This window comes from Capsicum annuum, chromosome 11 (genome assembly GCF_002878395.1).
Source record: "Capsicum annuum cultivar UCD-10X-F1 chromosome 11, UCD10Xv1.1, whole genome shotgun sequence".
In the NCBI taxonomy this organism is placed as follows: Eukaryota; Viridiplantae; Streptophyta; class Magnoliopsida; order Solanales; family Solanaceae; genus Capsicum; species Capsicum annuum.
In genome coordinates this window covers 25,399,127-25,421,925 of record NC_061121.1, presented here as the reverse complement: position 1 = coordinate 25,421,925, position 22,799 = coordinate 25,399,127, and the positions used below count along the sequence as shown (strand labels likewise).

Here is a 22,799-nt window from a genome sequence, read left to right as displayed (position 1 = left end):
CGGTTGTATAAACCGTAGCCATAGGTAGAGCTATAGTGACGATTTCTTACAACCGTTGCCATAGATAGACCTATTGCGATGGTTATTTTTTGACTTATTGAGACACCTATTTTTATCTATTGCAACGGTTACGAACCGTCACAATAGATGCTATTGTTACACCTTTGTTATTCTGTTGCAACGCTTTTTAACTACCTATTACAACTATTTCATCACTTGTTGGAATGCCTATTTTCATCTATTGCAACGGTTACGAACCATTGCAATAGATTGTATTATAACGACATTAAACCGTTGCAATAGCATCTACTGCAATGCTTTTGTTATTAAATTAAAATGATTTATAGAAATAGTCGTATTAATGTAAATTTTTATTTATATACATAATAAATTATAACACAATATATACACATCACACAGCAAAATCATTCATTAATAATCTCATAATTCAAAATATGCAACAAGTTAGTAATTTAAACCCAAAAGTAAAATGTAATCAAGTCCAAATGATTAGTTAAGTTTTTACATACTAGAAAGTTCAACTCACGATAAGTTTAAAAATTTCGACACAAAACTATTGATATTAGAGCATTTATTCACAACCCAAAAATCTTCTCAAGTAAGGCCAATGTCTTCATCATTTTCTTCATCTCTTTCTTAATTTTGGACACCTATAAATAGAGAACAAATAATATAAATTAGAACTTAAATGACAACATAAAAAGTACTATTCCACAACAAAATAAGAACATAAACCACATACAAGTTAGCTAGTGAAGAGGCAAATCAACCAATCATGGTTAGAAAGAAATACAAACATCCAAATGCGAGATGATATACTAAAGAACAATGCTCACCCTTTCTTCCAACCAATCTTTAGATTCATCCAAACCTCTATATCTATAGAATTAGAATGAACCTTAAGCAAGCACGATTCATTCCTCTCAAAGTAGTTCTCTTGCCTAGTTCAGTCTATAATTTTCTTTTGCCACAAAAAGCAGCAAGACAGCAAACACCCAACCAGCTTAGGATTGAGGTATAGTTGATTAATTGAACTCAATCACACATATTTAAAAAGTCTGAGCACAAACATCATACCCTCCACACAAACTAAGCTAACCTGATCCAATTATAACGTACTATTAAACGCAAATAATACACATCCACAAATAAAAACAAAAAAGAATAACATAGTCAACCATTGTCATTTCCAATTACCATAGTGCTGCACTCTCAGCATCCAACAACATTTCATTAAAAATGAAAAAAACAGTAAGGTCAAACATCAAGTCTACATTTAAAAGTCACAACATTTATTTCCCAAACTTACTAAAAAACACAAACTAAAAACTAGGAAAATTATCCCATTTTTTTATACATGTCTTCAGGTGCTCTTGCTAGTACAAAGCTGGTAAGTTAAAGGGTCACCAAAAAGTTAACTAGATCTTTTGGGAAACTAGCTTTCACTATGTTGGTTAGCTAATAACAACCTAAAGGTCCAATGCTGGGATCATTTGGTTATATTGATCGATAAGCTTAGTGTTTTCTGGATCTTTTTCTTGAAGAACAATCTTTCTGGTGAAGATATCTAATTCTACCATATCAATAAATAAGAGAAAACTGCAGCTTCATCTCTGATCCAGTTAGCACGTAGTTCCACAGTTTAAATAATTACCTCTTAAGTTTCAAACCATTTTTTGAGGTAGCCAACCTCAAAATCAAAATTTGATATATACACACAAATTTAGAACACACAAACCTTATAAAGCAAAAACTCCCAGTTGTAAGCCAAACAATATTCAAATACATGATTATCGTTTAGATGTTAATCTTGAAGTTTTGTCTTTCTTGGGCAGGTTGAAACTAGAAGCTCATGTCAAAGGTTATGTTGTTATTTCTTGGATGTATTGGTTTAAGAGGATTTTATATCACCAAGTTGCTCTTGTTTACATGCTTACTAAACTTGTGACAAATGTCTCCCAGATGAGTATTATTTCTTTTGAATGTACCCTTTTCAGTGGTTATTGCAATAGTGGCATGGATTTTATTTAGATCATTTTCCCTAAGCATTCACTTAGTTTTATAACTGATACAGTTCTTGTAATTGCAGGCCTTTCTTGCTTTCTATGTGATAAATGACCTATAGATGCGTCTATCTTCAAAAGCTTTGGTATCTTTCTGAGCATTATTTCCATTTAAAATTAAAAACTTTTTGTTTGAAGAGCAGGGCAAGGGATCGAAGAAATACAGTACTAACTCTTCCTCCTACACTTAATTTATGTGGATAGGTCCCTGCTATCATCTTCAGGAGGGAGTTTTATTTTTCAACTGGGATTGCACTAGGTTTGATGTTAGATAAGTTGTCTTTTAACCTTGGGTACAAATCCAAAAGAAATTATATGCTAAATAACTTTCTCACCTAAGCAGGAAAGAGAGATTCACCAGGATTCTTCTTGTCCTCCCAGGTAGACGGATCAATGTTTGGGCCAACCAAAGCTAGCAGCCTGCAGCAGTTTAAGCATTAGCTCAACAACAACAACATCAACAACAACAACAACAACAACAACAACAAACACAGGATATTCCCATATCGTGGGGTCTGGGGAAGGTAGGCTTTGCTTGCATGGATTGAACTCGTGACTAATCCACAAGTCCCTCAACCTTTGACACTTGAAATGATCCATCCATAAGCCACGTGAGAAAAAAATCACCAATACCTCGACTATTTTTAATCATAATCTCTTACTGTTTCACCTATTTCATTAACTGTTAGACCAATTACACGAGAAACTGAGCCTTACATAAGACTCATATAGATGACAATTGGTAAAGTCACCAAATTTAAACTTGTTTATTTGATTGGATAGTCACTTCTTAGTTCCTAAAGTGTCATATTTGCCAGTATTTTTAATCTTTTTCTGTTAGAACTACTCAATCTTTTTATTTTCAATATTTAGACGGTGAATTCTAGATATTTAGAGATAAAAGTGATAATATATGAGATTTAGCATAATACATAAGCATGGCCTTTAACTTGGCTTTAATTGATATCTATGGTCCCCAAATTTGGATGTGCACAAGTAGAAAAATTCCACGGCATAACTATAATTTTTTGATTCCCAAGAAGACATGTCTCAAAAACTCTGTCACTTCACTCCAGCGTGAAGTACCTTCCCCTAAGCCGAGAACATCTCTAGAATTTGGAACTTATATTAATAATATTCAAATGCTAACAAAAATCATAACAAAAGCAAACTAAAACCAAAGCATCAAATATTACACCAGCCGGATTGACGGAAAGTGGATGACATCTTGGGATGGCCTTAATGATTACTTGTTCCCTTTTACTTTTAGCTCAAGAGGAAGAGGTGTTAAAAGGTAATCCGGTAAAAATTTAAAGTACAATAAAATACAAGAGAAATAAACTTCTACATACAAGTTCTGTGTTTTTCATATAATCTTTTTTCTGGTTTTGGGGAAGGGGGAGGTTAATGAAGATTCTTCATGATAACAAAAAACTTGGCAGTTACACTATTCTGCTCGCGTAATTCATCGTTGTTTCAAGTTTGTTACAATAAACAGACTCTAGCCGCAACTCATCACATCAGATGGTTGCTACTAGTACGTACACGATCACCTTACTACCAATAATTCAATAATTCTCATCTCCAATCAAACAAGATTGGGAAAAAATTAATCAAACAACGCACTTCAAGTACTCAATCAAGTCCCACAAAATCATCAGAAAAGCAATTTTCTCTATTAGAATCTCAATAAGCTTACTAGAAATTGAATTATCTAGCTGGTCTGATTTGGTGTTGCCATCCCACTTCACTATGAAAGAATCTCAACAAGTGACTTTACAAGATTCCGCTAAATGGACAAGTTATTACAGTAAAACCCTCCTATCATGATAGTTCACCCAACTCCCTGTAAATTTTATTGTACATGTCCCATAATTTTGAAGCCACTAATGCAAATTAAATCATTAATTACTAGTTATCTCATCCAAATTCCAAATTCGAAATGATCTAAAGGTGAGGGAGTTACAGATGATCACAAAAACTCTCTAATTTTAAAGAATGGAAGAACAATCCACAATCACATAGGAATTCCTCAATGATTAAATTAAATTAAAATTATAAAGAATAGGGAAGAGGAAAAATGATGATTACCAAAATGAAATAAATCGGCAACAAGATTTATGGAGGCAGCTGATGAGTTGAGTAGTTGTTCAAGGTTAAACGGTGGCCATTAAGGTTATAAGGTTATAAGGTTACACGGTGGCCGTTAAGGTTATAAGGTTATAAGGTTAAACGGTGACCATTAAGGTTATAAGGTTAAACTGTGGCCATTAAGGTTATAAGGTTAAGGTTATAGATTTCACAGGGAAACATAGGGAAACATATCATACTGCTAAAATATACCTAAAACCCTAAAACTTTGATCGCACAAAGTTATAAATAGGCAATAACTAAAAGAACAGACTAATAGGAATCAAGAACCTACAAATGAAATGTTACCAACATTTACTCTTTAAGCTTAATGTAGAGAATTATATACCAGCATAATATTCGACTGTTCTAAATGTGTACACTTGGTTTAAGCCTACTTGACATCCTTTGAAGAATGCTATTCCAGGTTCTTTGGTTCTGTTGAAATATGTGTGAATTCCTTCCATTCTGGAACTATAAACTTGAGTACATAATTTCTAACATCCTTTGAATACAATCACAAAGAACTATAAGCTTGAGTACATAATTTCTAGTGCTATTTGTCATCTTCCATATTGATATTCCATTATATGGATGCACCACCACACACAATACAGGCCAATAATGAATGAAACCAGTAACAAAAGTGACACTAATGTAGATTACTTCTGCTATCAAATCGTGTTTCATTGCCTTGCCAGATAAAAACAATAGAGTTCAACTATTCAAGCCATGCCAATAGATATAAAATCCGAGTTAACGACAAAATGGATTTCAAAGTAGCACGATAATCAAACCAGTTCTCTCTATAATAACAAACTACTTCACTGTCGAGCAGAGAATCAAACCAGTTCTCTCTATAATAACAAACCAGTTCACTGTCGAGTAGAGAATTAAACCAGTTCTTTCTATGATAAAAAACCAGTTCATTGTCGAGCAGAGAATCAAACTAGTTCTCTCTATCTAGTTCATTGTCGAGCAGAGAATCAAACCAATTCTCTCTATAATAACAAATTAGTTATTTTTTTAAGCGCTCCTTTTTTTGCAAATTGGAACACAATGCATTTTGTTCAGATTATATGGTAAAGAACTATCTCACCTAAGCAAAAAAGTGAGATTCACGGGGGTTCTTCTTGTCCTCCTATAAAGACAGATCAGTGTTTAAGCCACCAAAGCTAGCAACCTGCAGTAGTTTAAATATTAGCTCAGGTTGATTATATAAATCTTTTGCATTAATTCTTCTCTATTCAGATACAACTCATCCAAAACCAATACTGTCAAAACAAACAAACCTTAAAGTACCATCTGATCACCCAAAAATTTTAACAAGTTTAACAGACATAAGCAATACATACTAAGAACACTTCACCGAATAGAAGACCAAAATTATTAGGATTTTGAGATTGCAAACTTAACGATATCTTTTATCTAGGTTGCTTAGACTCTTCAAATATGTGAACCAACAATAACAATATTAATGAACCCAAGTAGCGTAACTAGAACCTACAAGAAATCAATCCAAAAAAGCTATAATCAAGTAAGACCACGATTCAAATCTCAATCGAGGCAAGCTAAGTGATTTAATCCTATCTATCTAACTCTTATAGGTAGAGTTACCTGTCATTTGTATTAATAGGGGTTGTATGTACCAGATGGAATAGTTTAGGCACACAAAGTGGCCAAATACCACCAATTAAGCTACAAGCTAGAGATAAAATTAGAATGAAATAGATGACCACATACTTGACTTCCAAATGTATCATTAAAAATCCTATCCTATTCTCCAAATGAGCTGGTTAGCATCTTAACTCAGGTGAAAGACACTCACTTTTTGACAGGTTGCGCTCACTTCTACCAATTATTTTCAAGTTGTAAAATAGTTTTCTACTCATAAACTTGTACAGTAGCCCTTATGAAAAATAGAGAGATGTAGGGTAAAAATATTAGAATAAACAAGGGAAGTACAAAACCAGAATTATAGATGATTTTGTTAACTTGGCAACGACACCAGAGAAACTATGTTTATAGCTGTAGATGATTGAATCTTTTGCTGCCTCAGGACTATTTCAGGAGAAAACATAAGACTACAACAATTAAACATAGAAACTACATTATCAGCAGAATTAAATCAACATAGAAACTACATTATAGATAAATTAAATCAACAATTAAGACTACGCTCATCTTACTCAACTTTTGGTTGTAAATATAACGCATTACGACATCTTTTCCAACATAATAACCATAATCAGCAAAATTACAAGGCAAAATAAAAAATTTCATGCAATCAAATGAACCCAAAAAAACCCAAAATCCCAAACAATTAGGTCAAAGTCATAGAAGAATAAACTAACCTTAAAATTCCCAAATTGAAGCAATTGAAGTGCAAATTTGAGAGAAATTGAAGTGAAAATTCGGTCTAACTTTCCAACACAAATCGATTTCAAAAAGGCACTAGTATATCCCACAGAGCTCACCACTGAAAGCTCACTACCAGATCATCTTCACAAGATTTAATCATTTTAGCAATTGTAGCAACTATCATTAGCGATTTTAGCAATTTTTCAGCCCTAATCGTTGATTATAGCAATGCGAAGCTATAGCTTTAAGCTAAGAGAGAAATCGCATCGTCGATTGTAGTGATGAGAAGTTGTAGGTTGAAGCTAAGAGAGAAATTGATCGTCAATTTGTCAATTATAGCAAAAGAAATAAGAGAGAAATAGGCGTTGATTGTACAATGAATTAGGTTTAAGCTATAGGAAAAGTTTTTTTTAGGCAGACTTAATGAAAAGTTTGGCAAAGTTTTCTTTGGCGGACTGTGAAAAGTTTTCATGAAAATTGAGGAAACAAATTAAGCGTTGCAATAGCTTATTTTATTTATCTATTGCAATGCTTATGATCAAAAGCAATGGTTATAATATTAAATTATAGCTAATAGAACAATATTTTTTGGCAACACTTAAAAGCATTGCAATAGACCCCCTATTGCAATGCTTTGTTAACCGTCACCAAAAATTTCATTGCAATAGGGGTGATTTCCAATAGTGTTTGTACATCTGGTTCACCATCTAAGGTATGTGGGGTTTCAACAAGGACAATCCTTTCGTCCTTGTGCCCAAAACTTGTTTAAAATTACAAATTTACTGAATTTTTAGTGATCTCTCATGAAATTGAAGTTAGGGTTTTATACTCAATTTTTATTGTTTGAAGATTATGAGTTTACAAGTGATTGAATATTGATTTGCATGACTATTTTCATGTATTTATGCGCGTAATGCAATTTTTCAATTTTTTCAAAGTGAGTTTAAGCATGACATTGAGATTCTTGATCTTATTATTTTGATAGTATTGAAGTGTTTTCAAGAAGCATATTGAGCATGATGTTTTTCTATGATTTTGAATGTTTATACGTGAGTTCTAAATTGGGATTCATACCCATTATCACTATTTACAAGATTATAAGTTTTGAGAGATTTTGAAGAATATTTTCATGCCTATTGCAATAATTTTCAGATTTTGAGTTAAATTATTATTGAGTTCATTAACAAGCATGATTATTATGATGTTTTGACATAATTTTGAAGCATGAGTTATTAGGCCCTATGTTGAGTATTGATATTTCAAGAATTTGTGCTTTTGTGTACCCTGAGATTAACATATTTTGAGTTGTATAAACAATATTTGATCTTCGAATCCCAGTTGAGTTTTGGAATCCACTTTTCAGAGTTTATTACAGATTACAGATATGAGTTTTGTTTTCTTTATAAACCATGAGATTATTTTAAAAGTAGATGTCCATTGAGATGAGCATAGCAAACTAAAATGAGTAGTATTTAGCACCGAATTGGGTAAGTTACTATGGTTTCATCCCCTAGAACTACGTGCCACCGTAGGATTGAGATTAATGGGTCCAAGGACGAGATAGTGATCACTGCATTGAGGTTATACTTCCTGGCAAGAGTATGACGCCTCTCCCCAACGTGAGGTTATAGCTCGCATGGTTTATGTCGGTTAAGAGAACCTCCCTGCTAGTAAAAGTAAATAACAACTTTTGAGTATCTTTCTTAAGGTAAGTATTTTCCCTAATAATTTTAGGAACCAAGTAAAAAGGCTCACAAAACTTATTCAAATATTAAATTACTTGAGATTTTCAATTACAGAGTTACAACTTTAGTTTTTAAACTCAAAGGTGAGATCCTTTTTCACTTAGCCTATATGAATTGAGAAAAAGTATTTCTTATACAGAATAAAATTTTATGTTTCATTTAGTTTACAAGATTATGAGAACAAGAAGAGAATATAGATTTTAGAACTAAATATTGTGGCTCAATAGATTTGTAAAGCATATTTTGCTTCTTATTGCTACTTATTTCAGTATTTCAGATATTCCAGCTTATGTAAGACACTTACATTTAGAATACATTATTTCATAAATGATAAATATGAGATATGTTTTTACTTATGCATTCACCCCCATATAATCAGTATATCCTCAAAGTACTGATCCACATATATGTCTATGTGCTACATTGTCTCATAATGTACGTACAAGTTTCAGTATGTACATTCAAACTCAGACAGTTGCAGATTCCAGCCCGTGAGATGATGAGTCCTCCTACTTTGGGGACTTCAGTTATACTTATTTATATTCTTTACTTTCTCATTCATATGTATTGATTAGTGATAGTTGGAGTACCTTCTCAGCTGTCTATAGTCAGTATTAGTAGAGGCTTCATGGACAGAAAGTAGAGTTAATGTATTCAGTTTCAGTTTTCTTTGTAAAAGCAGAGTTGTAATCATGTGAATTCTGTTTTGTATTGAACAGATTTTAGAAAAGAGTTATCTTTCACTGAATTTGTATAGATTTAGCTATTTTATTCAGTTGCTTATGAGTTATACCAGTAGAAGGGTTAGCTTGGGGTCACTTATGATCCTAAGCACCGTGTGACGTCTTGGGAACCATTTTTGGGGCGTTACACTTATGAACATATGATAAGATTGAGAGTCAAAAGATGAAAGGTAGAGCAGGAACACGACTCAAATATATAGCAAATCAAAGGAAGTAAAAATACTAAAGTGGGAATTCAGCATCTCTAAAGTAAAACATCGTTCGAGGATTGCACTATGCACAATTCAAAAATAAATAATTCTAATTAGCCATAAGAGTTCGAACAAGCCTTTAAGGCACTGAAAGAAGAAGCCTGAATGTTTAACAGAGAAAAAGGAGAACAAAAATGAAAGTGCAAATTAAGAGTTTGGAATCAATGAAAGTTTTACTTTGATCACGGCCTTACAAAATCCTTAGAGGTTTTAGGCCATGAGCGTGCAACTGACTTTAAGAGGCAAAGGTGTTGTCGAAATAACTATATTCAAATAAGAGACAACTTGGATTCCTCTAATCATAGCCAACACAAGTTACCAAACCCATTAAACAAGTGATTCAAATATCGAAATAATGACATAGAAGATCACACTTAGCAATGGTGTTAAATAACCAACCAGAAGAAAATTTTCAATCCATTTTTATGAAATAGTTCTAACTTATTGAAGTTTCTATTCCCTCAAATTATTAGGATCGCTTGTAATATCTCAAATACTATAAGACACGAGCATATGTACCACAACAAAATCTAAGAAACTTAACACAACATTATTTGATGTTTTGAACCAATGTAAAAAAAGAAGGATCAGTAGGCAAAGGGTAATTCTTCTACTAGTGCATATGATTACTTTTATGGCATGCGCAAAAGAAGAGAATTTGCAAGCTTTTGAACTCAAATAAACATATAAAAAAATAGTATTACCCAAAAAAAATCTATCATCGAATAAACAAAAGACGTTATGTATTCAATGGTCAATTTAGAATTTGATAAAACATGTGAAACTTATGCAACTTTTATTATGCGATTTTCTTTAAAAAGGGAGAAGATAATATTACCGTAACAAACTTTGTATTAAAGTTCATTGAAAACAAAATAGGGATAAAAGTTTGTTTAGAGTAACAACTAATAGCAACACACAAGTCATTTGATATAAAAACCCAAAATAGACCGAACAATTCGCCAAGAGAGGAAACAGTACATGGAAAAAATTTTGTCTAGTGACATAGTGATTCAAAATGATATTCAAACTAAAAATTCAAGAAGCTAGCCATAGCAGAGGGTTAAATCAGTGAGCACAAGACTACATCTAAAACAATGACGCATTAATATATGCTAAAAAGTAAGATCACTATCACATGATCTATGACCCTCAAGACCTTCTACAACAGCTACTTCTAGGAAGCAAAAGCTATTAAAGACTACAACGACTATAGAACGATGAGATAAAAACTAAGATAAAATTGAAACTAAATGCAAAGGACGATTACCTATTTTGGAGCAACAAAACGGAACAACGAGCTTTCAACGGAGTTTTCTTGCCACCACCGACAAAGTTTTACAGCGAATTCGGAAACATCATAATAGTCGACTCCTTTGGGAATAAATTTTTACTAAATAAATATACTCATTGATTGAAAGTAGATTTTTCCACCTTCAAGACTTGCAATTTTATCTCCAGAAGGAGCTATTTATAGAAAACAAAAAAATGGACGATTGAAACTTTCAGTCGATGGGGGATAAGAAAATTTTGAGGGTAATTTGGGAAGTTTCATTTGAAGAAATTTTTGAATTTTGAAATGGGATAAGGCTTTGATATGGATTTGGTATGAAATTGTACAACAATCCATTGAAATGCACAGCTAAATCTACCTAAGAAATTTTTAAAAGGTTCTAGCATTTTTGGACTGATGGCAGGTCAGCTCGAGCTTCTAATTGGGTGGCTACTATCGGTTGGGTTACAAAACGGGTCGAGCTTTACTGTTGAGTGTGAGTCTAGTTTAGATCCTTGAGTTCCCAAGATCGTGGGTTGGATTGAAGATGGGTTTTGATTGTTATTGTCGGGTTGAAGCTGGTGGATGAGTTGAATACGATTTTGAAGGTTTGTCGGTTCTTAGGATTTTTTTATTCGCTCAAAGTTGTTACTTGTTCTGTTTCCGGTTATTTGTTGTTTGTTTGTTAAAGAAGAGCAAGTGAGAGTTGGGTCGGGTCAGTCGTTCTTTGGCCTAGGGGGTTGGCTGTTATTTGTTGAAAATGGGTGGGCCGACAGAGGCTTGGGCTGAAGGCCCAACTAAAAAAATGGGGGAAAGGCTACTGGATGGTTTATATAGTTGTTGGGCCAAGTAGCAGGCAAGGGCAGTTTGGGACATTTGGTTTGGGAAGTTTGGGCTGAAATTGGGGTTAGATTTGGACTAGTGTTAGAAGGATTTAGATAGAAACAAATCATTCATAAAATAGCCTAAATTGGATTAAACCTTGGGCGAATTTATTTAATTTTTGACTGAATTAAATATCAATTAGTCAAATTGCATTGCACTTGTGGCCAAGTTGATTTCAATTAAGGTTGAATTAAATAAATTGATCAAATTTAATAAAAATTTGAAATAAATTAATCACTACTTTAATCCCGAGCTTCTTAATTTAATAAAATCAAACAAATATTTTTTAAATAAAATATTTTCAAGAAATAATTACCTTTAAATCAAGATTTTAATCATTTAAAATTTACTTCAAAGTAAGCCTTGATTAAAATTTGATATTTTATAAAGGATAAATATTTAAATAACAAAATTATATAATTTCATATAATTAAATATGATAATATATAATCTTTACTTAAAATGGCAAAATTTACTCAGATAAATGTTTTGCAAAGCTCTTCTTCTTTTTTATTATTATAATTAGTCGAATAAAATAAATATTATAATTTTATTTAAAATTAAAGAAACTCGGAAGTAAACTTAGTTAGGGAGGGTAAAAATTAGGTGTCAACAACTGCCCCCTACCTTTGGGTGGGGTGGATGCAAGTAACCCTGCGCAAAGAGAGTTTGAAATTACTAATTTTTATCCGTCCACAAATTTGTTTCTGAGATAGATTGGCTTTCGCACAAGTTTTATGGAGTTATGGCCAGACCTCGGTATTAGGTTTTCTATATATCTTAGGTTACATGAGAATATAGGACACATGTAGTTCGTACAGCTTGATTTAAAACACGATTTTTCAAAAAATTCATAAGCCATCTCGATTTTAGAGTTTTTGGTGAAACTGAAAGGCTAAAGAATAGAGGGATTTGGGGGGGGGGGTTGGAATGCAGTCGAGTTTTCTACATAAAGCCCAGCCTACATATCCCTGAGACTCAAGGAATTAGACTGCTTGTAGTTCGACTCAATTGGTAAAAAAAACAGCCTTTTATTTCAGACAATCTTTGGTTTGGGATGAGTGACAAGTTGTACGAGTTATGAAAAAGAGGTTTGTAAACTCTTAACCATGAATGTGGGATCCTTCATATCCATAGACAAAAACTTATATGGACATAATTTCCAAAACTATAAGTATGTTATCACCCGAATTTGGAAGAAAGAAAAGGTTACCCTCGATATGATCTTAGAAATATTTCAAAGGTGAAGCTGAAACCAGAATATCCCAGAAAACCCACATGCCTTCTAATAGGGGTGTGGTTGGATTAGTGGTGGCGATGATCCTTTAGCTCGCATCCAAAGAGTTTGACGTCCCTAGCTAGACTATGTCCTATTTTGCTGCTAAGAAAAAGTTTCACATTATGTTGCGTCCTATCTGGAGTCGTCCGTACCTGTGGTTTTGATTTCAAACAAAAGTGTTAATGCTAAATAAATTTCACGAAGGAGGTATGTAGTTTTTACCATATCTCCAGGTGAGTATTGCCTGAAGTTATCCTCTCATGTACCTATTTGGAAGAAAATAACTTGCAATAACAAACACAAAAAACCTCTTGTCTTTTGCATATTTATCTCATTTATCGGTTGAATATGTCTTCAAAGTGGGATGGCCCATTTTGGACACTGACGACACTTCAGCGTATGATATCTCACATGTCATCGTATATTTAATGCAGATGATACCCTCGATACCAGCATATGATATCTCATGTGTCATCAGATATTTAATGCAGATGATACCCTCGATGCCAGCTTATGATATCTCGCAGGTCATCAGATATTTAATGTAAATGATACCCTCGACGCCAGCTATAATATCTCACGCATCATCAAATATTTAATGTAGATAATACCCTCGATGCCAGTGTATGATATCTCATGCATCATCAGATATTTAATGCATATGATACCCTCGACACCAGCATATGATATCTCATGCGTCATAGATATTTAATGCAGGTGATACCCTCAAAGCCAATGTATGATATCCGCATGTCATCAAATATTTAATGTAGATGATACCCTCGACGCCAGCATATGATATCTCGTGTGTCATCAGATATTAAATGTTGATGATATCCTCGACGCCAGCATATGATATCTCGCCCATCATCAGATATTTAATGATGATATCCTCAATGCCAGCGTATGATATCTTGCGTGTCAACAGATATTAGATGATGATATCTTCGAAGCTATCGTATGATATCTCGTGTGTCAACAAATATTAGATAATGATATCCTCGATGCCAGCGTACGATAGCTCGCGTGTCAACAGTTATTAGATGATGATATCCTCGATGCCAGCAAATGATATCTTGCATGTCAACAGATATTGATGATGATGATATCCTCGATGCCAGCATTAGTGTCTCGCATGTCAACAGATATTGGATGCTGATGATATCCTCGACGCCAGCGTTTGTGTCTCACGTGTCAACAGATATTAAATGCAATGGCCCTCTCGGTAATGAAATGATATGAAATGTTCCTCTTGGAAATGGCATGAAATGTCCTCTCAGCAATGAAATGATATGAAATGGCCCTCTTAGCAATGGCTTGAAATGGCCCTCTCGGGGATGATATGAAATAGCCCTCTTGGAAATGGCGTGACATGGCCTTCTCGTTAATTGCATAAGATGGCCCTCTCGGCAATGAAATGATATGAAGTGGTCCTCTTGGAAATAGTATGAAATGGCTCTCTCAGCGATGATATAAAATGGCTCTCTCGATAATGGCATGAAATGGCCCTCTCGACAATGGCATGAAATGGCCCTCTCGGTCATAGCATGAGATGGCCCTCTCGACAATGAGATAAAATGGTTCTTTTGGTGATTTGAAAATAGTTTCACCTAAGCCCGTTTGTCTACATTTTGCTTTCTGCATTTACTTGTACTCAATGTAAACAATTAGTAGACACAATGTCGCTCCCACTAGCGACCAAGGTCAAGATTTATGATAGTTTAATGACAAATACTGAGCTTCATAATTTGAATGACTTATTCTGCTATTAATCTTCTCTTTTTAAAGAAATAATTAAATAGAAAATCCATTAGATTCAAGTAAATGGGGCAGAGTCCTTGTTTGGGGATTACTCAAATACTATATGTTTTGCTCCAAGATGAATTTTGAGGATGACTTTCTGCCTTTTCTCGTATTGAGTGATCCTTTTGGTTGTTGTATTTATTGTGTTGACTCCCCTGAATATACCTGGACTCAAGGTATATATTTAGTAGACACAAAGTCACTTTTGCTAGCGATTATTTTTAGGAAAATTCTAAATACAATATTTATAAAGAAGATAAGGCGCCTTTGTTTGTCCTTTATTATCTCAAGAAATGAGATAAACAATTCAAAAGGTCCTCGATAAATGTATATTAAACCCATTTTTTATGCTACCCAAAAATACCGTTCTTGATCATTATATGCACTGGTGTGGCTCGCAACTCACTTGGTGATATTTTGAAGAAAATTCCATTTTGTGTACTTATCCCTGCGTACACAGAAAAATAATTAGTTTTGAGTGAAACTCCTCGCCGACTTTCGGGTGCCCTATCATGTTGGGACCTCCACTCTGACTCCCCGTTCCAATGGATGTCCAGACAATCACTAAATAAAATGATTTGTATAGATTTTTGAAAGTAGTACTAGTTTCAAAAAATTCTTGTAAAAGCTTTGGAAAATCTCTACCAGTCATGTCATGTACAAGCCCGACGAATATATTTCTCTTGGTTCTGTCTGTATTCCAATGTTTGATGGAGGAATTCCTGGGATTCATCATCGTTGAGGCTTTCTATCAAAAGTTTTATCGTAGCCGAAGATATTGTCTAACTAGACATGATGAATTCTAAAGCTTGACTTTGACCTCTGGTGCTAGGGAATTTGAAATATATACTAATATATTAGTGAAAAATTTAAGGACCTCTACAAAATTTCGACCCCAGTTTAAAGTTGTTTGAGACAATCTCAGCTCGTGAGGATCCAAAGTCTTAGTTAGTCTTCATTTTCTTTGTTTATAGAAGATGATCTTCCTCTTATGAATTTTTGAGATTCCTTCTAAAAATTTCTACCCCAGTTTCCATTTCCTGGGGTTATATGACCGAGCCATTGGGGCGCCTATGTATCTCATTGAAGCAGGAATCCGGTTAAACGTAGTTCAGGACTACGCTAAGGATATATAGAAAAATCTAATGGGTTGACCATAACCGACATAAGTCGCCTACGTATTTTCAGGTCATCACGTAGTTCATACATGAAAGGAAAAGATAAAATTTTCATAAGGGGTTGACCAAAGCCGACATAGGTCGCCTACGTATCCCTTTCTTGGGAATTTAGGTCAGACGTAGTTCGTACATAAAAGAAAAGGATAAATATTCCTAAGGGGTTGACCAAAGCCGACATAGGATGCCTACGTATCCCTTTCTTGGGAATTCAGGCCAGACGTATTTCGTACATAAAAAAGAAAGGATAAATTCTCCTAAGGGGTTGACCGAAGCCAACATAGGCTGCCTACGTATCCCTTTCTTGGAAATTCAGGTCAAACGTAGTTCGTACATAAACTAATAATGGCCCTAAAATACTCTTATCCATCTTACTAGGATAGAAATAAGCATTTCTATGGATGACACAATGCTTTTGTCTTGATAGAACAAAGGATCAAATGTCCAATTCCCTTAGTCATCGCCTTCCTAGTTAACTACCTTGGTTTTATCTAGATTAGGCTTCTTTGATTCTCAAAATCTTTGACTCTTCTATTGACTGTTATAAGGCTATAGTCTCTCATTCGTTATTATCATACTTCTTTCCATGACATGACAATGGCAAGTTTTAAGTTATTGTTGTACAACGGGCGACGAGTCATGGGTGAAGTGGAGGTCCAATTCAACAATGTTTCCTCCAATTAATATTTCATGATCCCAGTTGTCTTGGAAAATTCTTCCCTCGCATTATCCTTATCACATTCTCAAGACCATCATTTACAGGTTTGAAAAATGATTGGTAGAGTCCAGTTTTACTACTAGTCATTTTCCTTTTCCTATAACAAAGTTATGGTCAAGAAGGGGATCTCTTATTCGTTTTGATCTAGTAAAGTAGGGCCGTTTTGTGCCAACACAGAGTAGTTTCTATTATCTACAAAGTAAAAACAACTCAAAGGCTCGTGTGTTAGATTCCGTTAGTAATAAGCAAAGCAAGATGATAAGGTAGGAAGTAAACACATAGAGTTATTTTTCATCTCATGCGAATTGATCCATAAAGTAATGATGACTCGAGAATTTCAATGAACAAGATTTTGCTCAATGATATGGATCGGTGGAATTTATCAGGAAGGCTCAACTTTTCTACTTTCTGACCTTATTACTTCTTTCAAAAAAAAAGTAGAGGACGACAGTGCTTTTAAAGATATGGGTCGGGCCGAAAGGCTGCCTCCGTAGATCACAGAGGAGAAACCAGGCCCTACGTAGTTCGAAACTATAATGGCTTGTTCTGATTCTAAAGTCAACTTTCCTAAAATAGTAGTGAGCATTTTGAAAGTTTTAAGAATGCCTGCGGACTTTTTTGAGAAACTTGGTAGACTTGGAGTATATTTGGTTGGACTTTTGTATAGTGGAATATATTTCTACCTAGAGATGCTCTGTGGAAAATGGGATTCGATCAATTCACTTTTTGATTCGAATAAACATAACATGTATAAGCACATAAACAGTTATATCACACAAGCATATGGTAATAAACGTTCATCCTAATTGGGTGTCCCTTTTGAGCCAAGGGTTGGCCTAACGTATTTGAAGGAAGTATATGTTTTTTTAAAACCAATCCATTATCCCCCAAAACCCTTCATAGGTGTATATAAATGGCATAAATTCCTACAACAGTTGCATAAAAGGTATACAATCTTCAAGGGAAGGGAAAATAACATGAGAAAAAGAACAATGTCCCGCGTAGGGGATAACAAATACTAGTTCCTAAATGCTCTTCTATCGGCCTTCGCCCTCTTAGATTTGTCCACTCCTTGTCATTGGGGAGATCCATTGATGATCAAGCGATTTTTGTATAGCTGTGCCCTAGATGCAATCTCATTTGTCTTGCTTCAATTCCTCTCTCAATTGGTGTATGATTGAAGCATCTTTACACAAAAATAAGTAAAGTAAGCTTTCTTCTGAACCCCAAAGGATATTGGATTGGATTAAATAAATATATATTTCTTCAACACATAAATATGATTCATTTGTAATTGACTCAGGGTCAATAGATGCTGGGCAAGTTTTCTAATGGGCCCAACGCCGCCTCGGGTACTGGGTCATCCTAGGCTTATGCCTAAAAGAGGGTTTTAGTTTTGCTTTATCCTAGGTATCTAGAGTGGGTTTAAACCAAGTTCCCAAGCGAACGACTTGGGTTTGGAAATAGGAACAACCATCAAACGACTCACGTGCTAATAAACCGATGTATTTCCAACACATTATTTGGAATTGAACAACAGGGGCCGAGATATCCACGAAACACCAAAACAATTTAATCAATGCAGGATAATGCTATGAAATGCAATAATTAAATACCGCAAAATCAAAGCATATAAACACGTAAATAGTTAATTAAAAGACGCAATCAGATATTTGCTTAGAACTAAGTTAAGTATCCCCAGTAGAGTCGCCATTTCTATTTTGCAGAAATTTTGAATTTTGAGAGTCGCCACTTAATTTTGAAAAGGAATTAAGAAACCTTTGTAAAGTACTTAGACGATCCAAAACAGAAAAATCGCTTAAGTTAGAGATTTTGAGTAAGCAGTTCCTATTAATGTTTTAGGAAGGTTTTAGGCACCTAAAACATCCACTAACTTGCGGTTATCCGGACTGTTTGAAAACATCTTTTGACTAACTTCAAAAAGATTGATTTGTTGAAAAAGTGATTGACTTTTTAAAATAGATTTGGACGACTTAGTAGAAATTTTAACTAAGTCTAAACAAACTAATAAGCAAACAAACACATAAAAGGGGAAAGTGAGGAGAAAGTAAAACTCTTAGGCCATTGGGCACAAATCAACGAAATCTGTCCTAATCTAATTGGGTTTTCGACCCATTTTCATCTGTCCTAATTCTATGTTTTCGAGCCCTTTTGGTCCAAAACACGCTTCACTTGTATTAAATTTACAACTTTGGCTTCAACGCACAAATGAATGAATAATGAAATAAAGAAATGAGTCAACAAGTAAATAAATATGTGAGACAACTATGAATAAATAAACAAAAGAGACTTTCAAGTCTCTTAGCTGCTTCAAATAGGGGAATTTAACCCATTCTTCTTTCGACTCTTTGTATCCATATTACATGGGATTGTCTTTTGAACCATCTTTTAGAAGTCATCTAAAAAGAGTGGGTGACAATGGCCCATTGCGCAATGCAAGGGTAAAGAGTCCATTTTGACTCCCAAACGAGTTCATGCAAAAAAAAAAAAAGATGAAGGAATTAATATCCATTCAAAACACAAAATGACAAGCTTCAAGGTAAAATAAAATATCAAGAACTAATTTTCGAACGACAATGATGAGCATACTTATGCACATGTGATAAGAATGAGAGTCAAAAGATAAAAGGCAAGGCAGCAAAATAACTCGAATATATAGCAAATCAAAGGGAGTAAAAAGACTAAAGTGGAAATTTAGCATCTCTAAAGTAAAACACCATTCGAGGATCGCACTATGCACAATTCAAAAATAAATAATTCTAATTATCCATAAGAGTTCGAACAAGCCTTTAAAGTATCGAAAGGAGAAGCCCAGATGTTTAACAGAGAAAAAGGAGAACAAAAATGAAAGGGAAAATTATGAGTTTCAAATCAATGAAAACTTTTACTTTGATCATGACCTTACAAAATCCTTAGAGGTCTTAGGCCATGGGCATGCAACTGACTTTAAGAGGAAAAGGTGTTGTTGAAATAACTATATTCAAACATGCGACAACTTGGATTCTACTAATCATAGCCAACCCAAGGTACCAAACCGATTAAACAAGTGATTCAAATATCGAAATAATGACATAGAAGACCATGCTTAGCAATGGTGTTAAATAACCAACGAGAAGAAAATTTTCAATCTATTTTTATGAAATAGTTCTAACTTATTGAAGTTTCTATACCCACAAATCATTAGGATCGCTTGTATATATCAAATACCATAAGACATAAGCATATGTACCACAGCAAAATCTAAGAAACTCAACACAACATTATTTGATGTTTTGAACCAATGTAAAAAAAGAAGGATCAGTAGGCAAAGGGTAATTCCTCCACTAGTGCATATGATTACTTTTTTGGCATCCGTAGAAAAAGATAATTTGCAAGATAATGAACTCTAGTAAACATCCAAAAAATAGTATTACTCAAACAAAATCTATCGCCAAAAAAACAACAGACGTTATGTATTCAAAGGTCAATTTATAATTTGATAAAACATGTGAAATACACACAACTTTTATTGTCTGATTTGCTTTGAAAAGGGAGAAGATAATGTTACCGTAACAAACTTTGTATAAAAGTTCATTGAAAATAAAACAGGGATAAAAGTTTGTGTAAAGTAACAACTAACAGAAACAAACAAGTCATTTGATATAAAAACCCAAAATGGACCGAACAATTCGTCAAGAGAGGAAATAGTATATGGAAAAAGTTTCATCTAGTGACACAATGATTCAAAACGATATTCAAACTAAGAAGTCAAGAAGCTAGCCATAACAGAGGGTTAAAGCAGTGAGCACAAGACTACATCTAGAACAATGACGCATTAATATATGCTAAAAAATAAGATCATTATCACATAATCTGCGGCCCTCAAGACCTTCTATAGCAGCTACTCCCAGCAAGAAAAAGTTATTAAATTAAAGACTACAACGACTATATAACAACGAGATAAAAAAGAAGATAAAATCAAAACTAAATACGAAGGATGATTAACTATTTTGGATCAACAAAATGGAACAATGAGATTTTGACGAAGTTTCCTCACTACTACCGAAAATGCTTCACAGCGACTCGAAAAATGTTAAAATTGTCGACTCCTTCAAAAATAAATTTTTACTAAAGAAATATACTCGTTGCTTGAAAGTAGATTTTTCCACCTTCAAGACTTGCAATTTTAGATCCAAAAGGAGCTATTTATAGAAAACAAAAAAAATGGGTGATTCAAAATTTTAGCCGATATGGGATAAGGAAATTTTGGAGGTTGGGAAATTTTGTTTGAAGAATTTTTTGAATTTTGCAATGGGATAAGGCTGTGAGATGGATTTGGGACGAAATTGTAAAACCATCCGTTGAAATGCATAGCTCAATCCACCTAAGCAATTTCTAGAAGGTTCTAGCATTTTTGAACTAATGATGGGTTGGGTCAGGCTTCTAATCGGGTTATTCACCAAATTTTGCTGGCTATTATCGGCTGGGTTGCAAAACGGGTCAAGATTTGCTATTGAGTAAGAGGTTGGTTCTGATCCTTGGGTTCCCAGGCTCGTGGGTTGGATTGAAAATGGGTTTCTGATTTTTGTTGTCGGGTTGAAGCTGGTGGATGGGTTGAATCCGGTTCTGAAGGTTTGCCAGTTTGTGGGATTTTGTTGTTTGCTCAAAGTTGTTACTTGTTCTATTGTCGGTTGTTTATTGTTTATTTGTTAAAGAAGAGCAAGTGAGAGTAGCGTCGTGTAATACCCCAATTTTGTACCCCAAATACTACACGGTGCTCATAATTCCGAAGGACCATAAGTTAACCCCATGAATGGTACCTGCTGTAATAACTGGATGATAATATTATAATATGAAGAAATTAGGCAGAAAACGTACCATATAATTTAATACTAAAATAAAATTGAATACGGTATAACAATACAAAAACTGAAACATTTCTCTGAAAGTACTCTATTCTGAAAAAGCCTCTAAACTGTCTGAAATATGGAGTTGATAGGACAAGTCCACAACTAACTCCAAACTACTGAAATAAGCTGAACTACTGAAATAATTATCATGTCCTCTTACTAAGAGGACTCACCACTAACTCTGTCAGCTGAATATCTGAATTACTAAGTATGATCGGAAGCCCGTGCGTCTGAACCTATGATATAAAATATCATAGCACAAAAGAAAGGTATGCATCAGTACTCTAAATGTATTGGTATGCAAAGTGGTAGGCTGAAATGCATGGGTTCATATGCTTGAACAATACTAACTGAATGACGTGAGTATAACTGAATGTGAGTACATGCGTGAATATACAAATTGTAACTGAGATCATGATAACACTGGAATACCAAATCTGAATACTGATTAACTGATATCTGAGCCTACTGATACTGAATTACTGATAGTCGAGTGACTGTATCTGACAATCTTGATTTTGTGGAGCTATACTGAGTTCCATTCTGAGCTGAGTGACTATAATTAACAGTCCTGATCTTTCTGTAGAACTAAACTAAGTTCTATACTGAGATTGGAACTGAAACTAAGATTATGGAAGGTAATCATCTAACTAACATGCCTCTTTCTAAATAGATTGGGGTCCAACCTATAACCCCAGTTGGAAGGGTTTTAATACCGTGCCATGGGTAAAGACAAGTTGAGTCACCCTTATCTGGCAGGTGCTCTAAATAAGAATGGTAGTACCCTCAATTGGCAAGTAGATCACCTCATCAACCCTCAACTAGCAGGTTGATATCTCAGCCTATGCTGCCTATGTATTTCTGTAACTTAAGGACTGTTTCTAAGGATCACATCCTCTACTGACGGGTGAGTCCCCATCCTTGGGTTCACTCAGTACTGAATTCTACTCCCAATTGAATAGACACTAAACTAGATTCTAGACTGTTCTAGGCTGGACTGAACTATTTCTGATCGTACTATATAACTAAACTGAACTGAGTTCACTGGGTTCCATGGACAGATGGAATACTACTGAATTCTGTTAACTGACTAGATTCTACTAATTGTGACATGACTTATACTATCCTGTGACACACCATGGCTCTAGGTAAACAGCTAAATTATCGGGTATTAAACATCTCCAGGACTCGATCGCATAAATTATACGACATGGCACAATCTTGAAACATGATAGCTAAGTACTTGGTCATCGTACATTCATTTACGACATTCTAGCAAACACTTGCATGACATGAACTTGAATATATGCCGACATGATATAATTTGACTATTCAACTCACATAAACAATTCATCAAACACTTGAAGAACATAATCTATGCACATAACACTAAAACAACATGTAAGTATCATAGTTCAATTCCACATTTACAACTTCAAGGG

General features: G+C 34.3%; 1 long non-coding RNA gene across 1 annotated transcript; it reads right to left on the bottom strand.

Moving 5' to 3' along the window:
• Positions 1-425: 425 nt before the first annotated feature.
• On the bottom strand, positions 426-11,283 carry LOC107848691. The gene is made up of 4 exons (XR_001668163.2): positions 10,585-11,283; positions 5,314-5,397; positions 2,420-2,504; positions 426-671 (listed from the first exon to the last, which is right to left on the bottom strand). It is a non-coding gene; the product is annotated as an uncharacterized LOC107848691 (long non-coding RNA).
• Positions 11,284-22,799: the final 11,516 nt, after the last annotated feature.